This window comes from Colobus angolensis, unplaced genomic scaffold (assembly GCF_000951035.1).
Source record: "Colobus angolensis palliatus isolate OR3802 unplaced genomic scaffold, Cang.pa_1.0 Scaffold40, whole genome shotgun sequence".
Classification (NCBI taxonomy): Eukaryota; Metazoa; Chordata; class Mammalia; order Primates; family Cercopithecidae; genus Colobus; species Colobus angolensis.
Window position 1 is genome coordinate 4,691,005 of NW_012117377.1, and position 11,424 is coordinate 4,702,428.

Here is an 11,424-nt window from a genome sequence, read left to right on the forward strand (position 1 = left end):
GGCGTGGTGGCGGGCACCTGTAGTCCCAGCTACTCAGGAGGCTGAGGCGGTAGAATATCTTGAACCTGAGAGGTGGAGGTTGCAGTGAGCCGAGATCCCAGCACTGCATTCCAGCCTGGGCAACAGAGTGAGACTGTATCTCAGAAAAAAATAAAAAATAAAAAAAAAATTAAAAATTAAAAAGAAGACAGAGGTAGCCTAGAAAAGAAAGTCACTGGCATGTTTAACTCACAAATATATATTAATAAACTAAATCCAATGGTATATAAAGAAGTTGTTACACCCATGAACTTGAGCATTATTGTTAGAAAATCTATGCAACGTATTTACCATGTTAAAGTAGAAAAACAAATGAAATTTATGACATACTGGAAATACATTTGATACACTTTAACATCAATCAAAGTTTAAAGAAATCTTAATATGCTAGAAGTAAAAAGAAATGCCTGTAATGAAAGAATTGAAGGGATGACATCATCTGTAAGTGCAAAAAAAAGAGTCGTTCTGGGATACTGGAGTGAAAAAACCTTTCTCTTTTAATATATAAAGCACAGATATAGTATATAAAGAGGTAAACTATATTAGTGGCATTAAAATGTCATGAAGGGGGCAATTGGGGGGAAAAGTCTCGAAGGTTCTTTAGGGGGACAATAATGAAAAACTGACAATTACTAATCTAATAAGATAAAGTATATCTGCAAAACCCTATGATAAAGTATATACTCAACCGGGAAATTTTAGAGTCTTCTGTCTAAAATTAGAAACAAGAACAAGATGCCCACTATCACATTTCAGTCTTGAATGAGAAGTCCTAACTAGTAAAATAAGACCAGAAATTAATTTAAAATTTAGAATTAAAAGCTTAAGGATGGGAAGAGAGGAAGTAAAGCTTAAATTATTTAATTACTTGCAGACATGATGGTCTACACCGAAAGCCCAAAATAATTTACAGGCAGATTATTAGAAATAATAGGATGCCTTAGCAAAGTGACTGGATATATGATTAATATAAAAATGCAAAGTTAATTTCATTTTCATGAGCTAGTAACAGTCAACCGGCAAATTACTTTTTAAAAGGGCATCATTCACAATAGCAACAAAAATTACAAAGTACCTAAGAACATAAAGTAATATAAATGGAAGACCCATATGTATACAATTATAAAACTGTATTAAAAAAATTTTAACAAATGGAGAGATACCACATGTTCATGAAAAGAAAGACAAAGTATCATATAAATATATTTTGTTCATAAAATAATGTATAGAGTCAACATAACTCCAGTAAAAATTCCACAGGGCTTTTTGTGGGATTCAATATGCCAAATCTCAAATGTATACAGAAGAGCAGAGGTCCAAAATAATCATGACTGTTTTGTAGGAGAAGAATAAAGAAGCCAAGTTATGGATCTATCTTGCCAAATACCAGGACTTAGTAAGTAGCTATCACTATCAGATACTACTACCTAAGCACCAGAATAACTAAAATTAAAAAGATACACAATATCAAGTATTACTGAGGATTTGCAGAAACTGGACCCCTCATACATTCCATATATGAGTATAAAATGATACAACCACTTTGGAAGACTATTTGACAGTTTCTACTGATGTTAGACATTAGTAGAAACATTTTCTATTTGACTATAAGACTATTTCTATAGGACCGTTTGACAGGTTCTGCTGTTAAACATTAGTAGAAACATTTTCTATTTGACTATAAGACTATTTCTATAGGACCGTTTGACAGGTTCTGCTGTTAAACATTAGTAGACACATTTCCATAAATGTACGTTTAACATTAGTAGAAACTGTCAAATAGTCTTAGATACAGCAATTCCACTCCTAGGTATATATCAAAGAGTAATGTGTGCATGTGTCCTCTAATAGAAATGTACGTTATCACTCACTGCAGCCTTTTTATCACACCAGACCCAAACTGAAAATAGCCAAAATGTCTAGCAACAGGAGAACAAATAAACAAATTGTGGAATATTTGTACAATGAACTACATTACTCAATAAAAGATAATAAGCTACGGCTGCATGTTGCAACAATGAGTGAGTGAAGGCAGACTTAAAAGGGAATATATTCTATGTTCCCATTTATATGAAATTTAAAAACAGAAAATTTTATCTATGATGAAAACTGTCAGGATAGTAGTTATATCTGAGAGAAGGAATATAAACCTGAAAGGGGCTAAAAGAAGCCTTATGAATTAATAGAAATGTTTCATAACTTAACATGAGTGGTGGTTACATGAGTGAAAGCAAATGTTAAAGTCATTAAACTGTACGTTTTAGATTACTGCATCTTGGGCAGCATATGAATGTTACTCCTTGATGAAAATATTTTAAAAGTTATAAAATATAATAAAACTACAGAAATAAACAAATTGGCCAATGAAACAGATTAAAAACTCAGAAATATTACCATGAATATAGAACTTTGTGTGTGTATATATACATAATATATATATACACACATATATGAATATGTATTTCTCCCATATATATAAGAGAGAAACAATAATCATGTGAGAAACATTTAAATAAAAGAAGCTAGAAAAAATGTTAATCATATGGGAGAGAAAAAAACTGAAACACAATATTGGTAAAGAATGTTTACCAATATTCGGAAGTGAATATTTTCTGATCTTGGAGTACAGAAATACTGGTAAGACAGAACACAAAGTTTACAGGGTTCAGGAACAGTAAATTATTTAGGAAAAAAAATAAATTAATAAGCATTTAAAAAATGTAAGAAAAGTAAATTCTGACTCCATTGTCACAAAGTAGGCAATGAAGAATGAATTTGGAACTTAGAGGCAATAAATTGATAATTTTTGGAACCTGTGACCAAAAAAATATATGAAGAGATATTCAATCTCATCAGAAATCAGAGAAACAAAAATTGAAACCACAGTGAGATGTCAGGTTGCATCCAGCAGACTGGCAAAAATTAATGAGTTTCCTTATACAAAGATTTGAAGAGGACATGGATCAACATGATCCACATGGCTGGTGGGGAGGTAAATTGACACAATCACTTTTGAAAACGGTTTGTCATTGTTTTGTTCAGCTAAACACCTTAATACCCCGCAACCCCAGTTTAACCCAGAAGAAAACCTTTCACATGAACACCAGGTGACGTGTATAAGAACATTTATTTATCTGTTTGTTTGTTTTGTTTGTTGACAGACAGAGTCTCACTCTGTCACCCAGGCTGGAGTGTAGTGGCAAGATCTTGGCTCACTGCAATCTCCGCCTCCCGGGTTCACGCCATTCTCCTGCCTCAGCCTCCTGAGTAGCTGGGACTGCAGGTACCCGCTACCAGGCCCAGCTAATTTTTTGTATTTTTAGTAGAGACGGGGTTTCACCGTGTTAGCCAGGATGGTCTCGATCTCCTGACCTCGTGATCCGCCCGTCTCGGCCTCCCAAAGTGCTGGGATTACAGGTGTGAGCCACCATGCCCGGTCAAGAACATTTATAATAGCCAAATACCTAGTCTGAAAAGCATATTGAGAGGAAAATGAATAATAAATCACAGTATGTTCACACAACAAAATATCATATCATAGTGAAAATGAGCTACAGCTACCTGAAATAGAAGATGCTCAGTGCAACATTGAGTGAATAAAGGAAGTACTGAGAAGACTATATATAATATAAAACACACTTTATAAATTTTACAACCAAAACCAAATGCTGTGCCTTACATATGCATATTTATGCATTTGTTAAATGTGTGCTTTGTTTAAGCAGAGAATCAACAAAATGTTTGATGCTGAAGGGGAGGCAGAGTAATGGGATCGAGAAAAGCTAATTGGTAGCTATGGGTTATTCTTGTTGCAGTTCTTGGGTTGGATAGTGAGTTCACAGCTGTTCCTCACATTATTAAAATATATTTTCTGGCTGAGGTGGGATGGTGGCTTGAGCCCAAGAGTTGGAGATCATCCTGGGCACCATCGCAAGACCTCATCTCCAAACAAAATACAGGCTGGGTCCAAACAAAATACAGGCTGGGCATGGTGGCTCACGTCTGTACTCCCAGCACTTTGGGAGGCCACAGCCGGAAGATCACTTGAGGTCAGGAGTTCGAGGCCAGTTTGGCCAACATGGTAAGACCCCATCTCTACTAAAAACACAAAAATTAGCCAGGCATAAGAGCACACGCCTGTAATCCCAGCTCCTCGGGAGGCTGAGGTGGGAGGATTTCTTGAACCCAGGAGGTGGAGGTTGCAGTGAGCCGAGATTGAGCCACTACGCTCCAGCCTGGGTGGCCAACTAAGTCTGTCTCAAAAAAAAGGAAATACATAGATGCAAATAAAGATACATGTACTTCAATATATATCTATTTAAATAAACAACATAAAAATGGTTTATGGGTAAATTAAAGATGATAATGTGACATGAAGCAGGCTGATGAGTCATCAATATTACACTCCTGATGTCCATTTAGGAAAAATAAATTCTGACGAACACTTTCCTTTGGCTAAGCCAGATTACATCTGTGCATTCCAGTCAGTTTTCAAAGACATTTCTGGTTTTCTGACAAATGTGTTTTTTAAAAATGAGAATTTTAAGCAATTTTTAAAGAAAAGTCATAATTTTGTGTCCCGGCACCCCCAGTCAGACACATTGAGATAGTGACAAACTTCCTGAGGTGAGGTGTCTGGGTAAGAGATCTGGCGGCTGCTGGTCTTTTCCTGGATGTGCTCACAGCCTTGGTGTGAGGTATTCCTCTTCTCAGCTTTGCCTTTCCAGATTTAGCTCCATCTGTGCACATGGCCATACTTTTTTTTTTTGTAACTGATACAGTGCCTGCTAAATATCTCATACATCTTGTTGAGAATGTCTTCACCAGTTATGTTGCCAAAAGTTCTTTTTAAGTTAGCATCTTCACAGATAACATCATTATAAATGTGATAACCTGAGATGAATAAAACAAGCATATTATTCATGCCCATGCCTCCAGCCATCTGTAATAGAAGGAACCAGGTCACCGCCAGTCTCTCAACCAGCTGTTTAAATATGTCTGTTGAGCACGTAAAGTGCATCATATGAAAGAGTTCTTTAACAATTGTCTTCTTTCAGCTTAGCAGCCATTTGAGACCCAAAACAGATTCAAGATTTCATCCCATGGTCTCCTTTCAATGAGAGGAACCTAAGAGAGAATTGCTGTAACTAACCTTATATGAAGTTAGCTGAATACGCTTTTAAAAGTTGTTTATTTCATGGTACTTCTCATTGTATGGTCCTCATGGAGACTCATCTCTTTTCAGTTTACAGGTATTTTGTTCAAAATTAACATTACTCATTTTTACATTATGGGTGTTATGTAGCTAATGATATAGACTTTCTCATGTGTCTTAGTCTTTCACCAAAATTTAAAACAGCATTTTAAACCACCATCAAAGCACACCCTCCACTTTGGCATCAGCTGCCACCATGATGACTGATTTTGCAGGAGTGGTTGAGAGATGCTCCCGTCTGCCCTGTCCGGTGAGCTCTGGCCCCTTTGATGACCTCTGATCCGGTCTGATCTTCGGCATTTCCTGGGTTCAAGGGAAGGCTTCCAACTCCCTGTTTTTAGCCATAGCTTACAGTCCCCATTTGAAAATAGAATTTTGAATGTTATTTCCCTTTTAAAAGGTAAAGAATGACACTAATTTGTGAAGAAGAAAAAAAAAGCAAAATTGCTGGTAAGAGGACATTATGATATGGACAAAATCAGTGCAATAAGAAATAGATTAAAGTACAGTTGCAAGCTTGTCAACTAAACAGCTTATTATAGTCAAGGCAAGAGAGTTGGGCTGATTAAAGTTGGCCAATGGCTTTCTGGTCTAATTATATGTTTTAAAAGTCACTTGATTATATCGTGAAAAGTGCATTCAACAAAAAAAAAGCAAAAACCAAACTCTACCTGTGCCAGTGTCTGTGAATGTTGATACTGCAATCCCTGTTCTAGCGTGCCACACAGCAGCCCACACCAGCCAAGTATCATTCGTCCTCATACCCCTTTGGTTACCAGGAGGGTTAAGAGCATCAGATTTCCTAAGAATTCAAAACAGCCAACATTTCCAATCATTCCTCATGAATTGTCTAATATGTATAAGTTACCATCTTCTCAATTTACTTGCACATGCATGTTTCAAAATATCTTAATGTCATAAGAATTCAGATCTGCATTTCCCCAAATTGTCAGGTAAAATTAATTTTCCAGGACTATATATCACATCTATCCTGGTACTTTTAGTTATCCTTGGGTGAACCAGTATGAGATGTGCAGGATTAAAGTATCAGACTTAAAGAATTGCATATTCTTTCTAAAAAGTACCATGAAAAAAAATGAATACAATGGAGATTTCCAAAGAAAAAATATTTTCAAAAGCTCTGTAAATCCTGAAGTTTAGATATTAAAACAAGTGTATCTCATCTTACACCATGTATTATTTTTATAAATTTTAAATTTAATTTTGATAAATAAAATCAAATTTTGAATGTACTGGAGAGATCACTCTTTAAAACAATTAAATCCTTTGGTAAATCAAACCAATCACACAACACACTCACTATATTAGTTATCTCTTTTGTATAATGGTATTACCATAATCCTAGGTGGCTTAGAACAAAACAATTTATCTCATAGTTTCTGTAGGTCAGGAATCAGGACACTGTTTAGCTGCATCTTCTGTTGCAAGTCCCACAAGGCTGCGAAGAAGTTGTCACCAGGGCTGTGGTCTCATCAGAGAGTTGGACAGAAGCTAGATCATGCAGCTATGTATCCCTAATATAACATGGCTGAAATACAATTTCTGCTCTCCCCAAATAAATGGCTCTTTCTGTATCTTCCCCAATATAGTTAATGATGACTCAGCTCTTCCAATCACTCAGACTAAAAATGTTAGAGTCATCCTTGACTCTTCCCTTCTTCTTATACTTTCCATTCAATCTGGCAGAAAACCCTGATGACTCCTTTCAAAATGTGCCCAGCATCTGAGCATTTCTCTCCACCTCCACTGATACTATCCTGATGGAAGCCATCATCACTTCTCAAGGGGATTACTGCAATAGCCTTCTAATTGATACCTAGACCTTGCCTCTTCTGTTAATGTAGGGTCTGAGAGTGATCCTATTAAACATTAGTCATTTCTGTTCAAAACCTTCTAATAGCTTTTGATCTCACTCAGGTTAAAGCCAAGACTTTCAACATGGCTGACAATGCCCCACATTTTCTATCTTCCAACATTCCCCTGCTCAGTTACTACTCCCACTTTCTGTCCTCCAATCACCTCCCTTGCTCCCGCTGTGGGAGATCACGGGCCTCCCCGCCATGTCTTGACTCAACACAGGTTCACCCCACATGGGGCTCTTCCACTGGATGTGCCTCCCTCTGCAGCTTTCTTCCCCAAGACATTCCCATTCTCCCCTCTTCTCCTTCGAGGCTTTTCCAAGTGTTGCCATCCACCTTCTCAGGAAGGTCTTCCTCCGTCACCTTATTTTAAATTGCACCACCATTATGCCCCTAAAGTCCCTGCTATCTTCCCTGCTTTATTTCTTTTTAGAACACATATCACCATTCAATATCCCATATATATTACTTATTAAAAGTTTTTGTAGGCTGAGCATGGTGGCTCATGCCTGTAATCCTAGCACTTTGTAAGTGGAGGCCAAGGCAGGCGGATCACAAGGTTAGGAGTTCAAGACCAGCCTGGCTAACGTGGTGAAACCCCATCTCTACGAAAATACAAAAATTAGCTGGGCGTGGTGGCGGGCGCCTGTAATCCCAACTACTCAGGAGGCTGAAGCAGGAAAATTGCTTGAAAACACAAGGCGGAGGTTGCGTTGAGCTGAGATCATGCCATTACACTCCAGCCTGGGAGACAAGAGCTAAACTCCATCTCAAAAAAAAAAAAAAAAGTTTTTGTAAATTATTTGTCTTCCATATTAGATCCACATAAGGGAAAAATTTTAATTTTGTTCAGTAATGTTTATTCAACATCTAAAACTACATCTGGCTCATATTAGCTACTCAGTAGGTTTTATTGAATGATGAGTATACAGAGAGCCCTACAGAACATAGTAGGATGTTCGCTAAACTAGTTAATATTTGCTAGTTAATAGTAACTAGTCAATAGTTTGCTAAACTTGTTAATAGTTTAACTATTTAAACAAATAGTTAAAATTTAAATTTAATTAAAATTTAAATAGAAAGCCAAGTAGAATTCTAAGTAGGCAGGAAAATGATAGTATTATATTTATGCTTTAAACAAGGTTACTGTGGTTGTTTTGTGGAGAATGGTTTGAAGGGGTCAAGGCTTGGAGTGAGTAAACAGGTCTATTTTAGTAGTCCAGATAAGAGATGGTAGTGACTTCACCTAGGATTGTAGCAATATGGATGGTGAGAAGTTGTTAGATTTAGGATGAATGTTTAATGCTGACCAAAGGTACTGATAGTTTAGATATTGGATATAAAGAAAAGAATGAAATCAAAGATGTTCCTCAATTTATGACAAAAGATTAATGGGGAGAAATCTGTCACATGGGAGGGAAACCAGAAAACTGAGAAGTCTAAAAAAGGAAGTATTTTAAGGAAGATGAGAGTGACCAACTGTATCAGCCACGTCAATGAGATGTACAGTAAGTAAAAGAACAGAGATGTGGCCTTGCAGTCTGTTAAGATGGAACTAATTGGAGACTTTTGTCAATGATGTTTCAAGGATAGAGTGGTTGGAGTCAACAGTTCTATTGGAGTGGCATGAGACAGGAATATAAAAAGTGAGATAGCAGTTCAGTCAAATCTCACAAAAAGTTTTTCTCTAAGATAAGCAGAAAAAATGGGGTGGTGAGTGAGTAAAACATGAGACCAAAGAAGCTTTGTTTTTTTGAGGCAGAGTCTCTCTCTGTCACCCAGGCTGGAGTGCAGTAGCGTGATCTTGGCTCACTGCAACCTCTGCTTCCCTGGTTCAAGCAATTCTCCTGCCTCAGACTCCCGAGTAGCTGGAATTACAGGCATGTGCCAATACGCCTGGCTAGTGTTTTAGTATTTTTAGTAGAGACGGGGTTTCACCATGTTGACCTGGCTGGTATCGAACTCCTGACCTCAGGTGATCTGCCCACCTCAGCCTCTCAAAGTGCAGGGATTACAGGCATAAGCCACTGTGGCAGGCACAAAGAAGTATTTTTTAATGGAAGATATGAAAGCCATGTCTGATGGCAGAATCAGGAAAAGAGAAAAAACTTATGATACAGGAGAGAAACTAAAGGAAATTGTAGAGATAAAATTATTGAAGATGAGAGGGTAAACAGGGCCCAGAGTAAAAGAGCAGGTGCTGGCTTTCCATAGAAGCAGAATGCAGCTCCCAGCGCAGCATGTGGGAAAGCAAAGCTCTAGGGTGCAGGTGCAAGGTGGGCTGCCGGTACCTTTGGTGGCAAGATGAAGGATTTCTCATCTGAATGCTTCTATTTTGAGAATTGAAGAAGAGGCTTAGAGACTTAAGGAGAAAGGAAAAAAAAAAGGTGTGAAATAGTGACAGGGAGGAGGGATGGTGGGATTTTTCCATCAGCATGGGCCATTCATGTGAATTTATGATAATAAATTAAAATTTGACCAGTTGGCCTGATTTTGTGGTTTTCTTCTGACATATTTAGTTGTGCGGGTGCAGGCAACAGAGTAGGGAGATGGTTAGACAAACCCAGAGTTGGAATGTTTCTAAGCAAGTTACAAGAAGGGAGAAAGAGACCAGGGACTAGAGAATGTATGTTGCTGAGTCATGATAGCTAATATGGATGGGTAAGAAGCAAAGTGAGGAGATGAAGGGTGAGAGGGGAGGGGAAGAATCAGTGGGTCAGTGGGCTGGAGGTCCCTGTGCTTGAAAGATGTCTGGGGCAGGGATTCTAGAGGATGTGAGCAGAGTGGTTAAGGGGCAGTGGTCAGAGAGGAGGATGCTTGAAGTCAAGGCAGCTTGCCTTGAGAGACTATTTAAAATAGAGATTCTTGAACCAAGCCTTAGAGTATGTGATTCTGCAGATCTGGGGTATGGCCTGATGATCTACGTTTCTCATGAGTGACCACAGTGATTGTGATGCCATCTGTCCCAAGAAAGGCATTTGGGAACCAATGAGAGGTAAATACGGGAGTGCCCATAAAAGAGTATCATCACGTAGGGCTCAGATGGTGAAAAAGCATTCGGAGAAGACGTGGGACTTGAGGACAGGGACATATTTGCTGGCCAGCTCATTAATTTCAAGGCAAATCCTTCGGGACGGACTTCTCTGGAAATAAGGATACTGGAGCACATATATCTCTTCAGGAATGGAGAGAAAAAATCAGAACAATGGATAAGAAAAATATATGAAACGATTTGCCCAGACACACTGGATGGAGAGGAAAATTACCACATAGACACCACTTCGAAAATATTACACAGGAGTGAAAATATCTCAGTGGGCACTGGGATTTTGTTCAGGCTGAAATCTTATTGTCGGTTAAAGATCAATGTTTTCCTCTCTATGAAGTAATTTCCTCCCTCCATATTCAGATGTCATGAAACCTTTGCCATGCCTGTGGCCGTTCTGCCTTACACTGGGCTTATTATTGGTGGTGAATGCCTATACGGGACATTGAGAAAACAGAATATAGGTAGCTTTTCACTCTCTGCCAGAGTTGAGGTTGGAAAATAATTTTTGTTTTCTGACTCTGACGATACACTTAAAAAAGAACTGCCAGTTTATCAGAAGGGCCAGGTCAATCTGAGAAAATTGTTTGGTGCAGAGTGCTGACTTAATAGTGTCTAAAAGAGGAAAGCAGCATGCCAGCAGGGCTTGAAAGAAATAAACAGGTGTTGTCACTGCAGGAATGCATTAACCCTGGAGTTATCAATATTGGCCATTTGGGGCTACTATGAAGGATGAGATAACATGAGAGACACAAAAGAAAAGTGAATAAGCCATTTGGAGATGGGACCATACTCACATTTTCTCTAACTGTGGCCAGTGCACAAACTTTTTCAGTGATAACAGGGGACTGAACAAGGAAGGCAACAGTAAGTGGTGAAGAACTCTTAGTTTCTGAGTTCATTTCAGTCCCTGAAACTTCCTTGCTTTATAACTTGCTTTATAATAGATATTATCTAACTACTTTATGTCTCATTTTCTTATCAAAAGAAAGTTGATAATCATCGTATTCAGCCCATAAGTTTGTGTTAAGAATTTAATGAAATAGGCTGGGCGCAGTTGCTAATGCCTGTAATCCCAGCACTTTGGGAGGCAGAGGCGGGTGGATCACGAGGTCAGGAGTTTGAGACCAGCCTAGCCAATATGGTGAAACCCCATCTCTACTAAAAACACAAAAATTAGCCAGGCATGAGAGCACACGCCTGTAATCCCAGCTCCTCGGGAGGCTGAGGTGGGAGGATTTCTT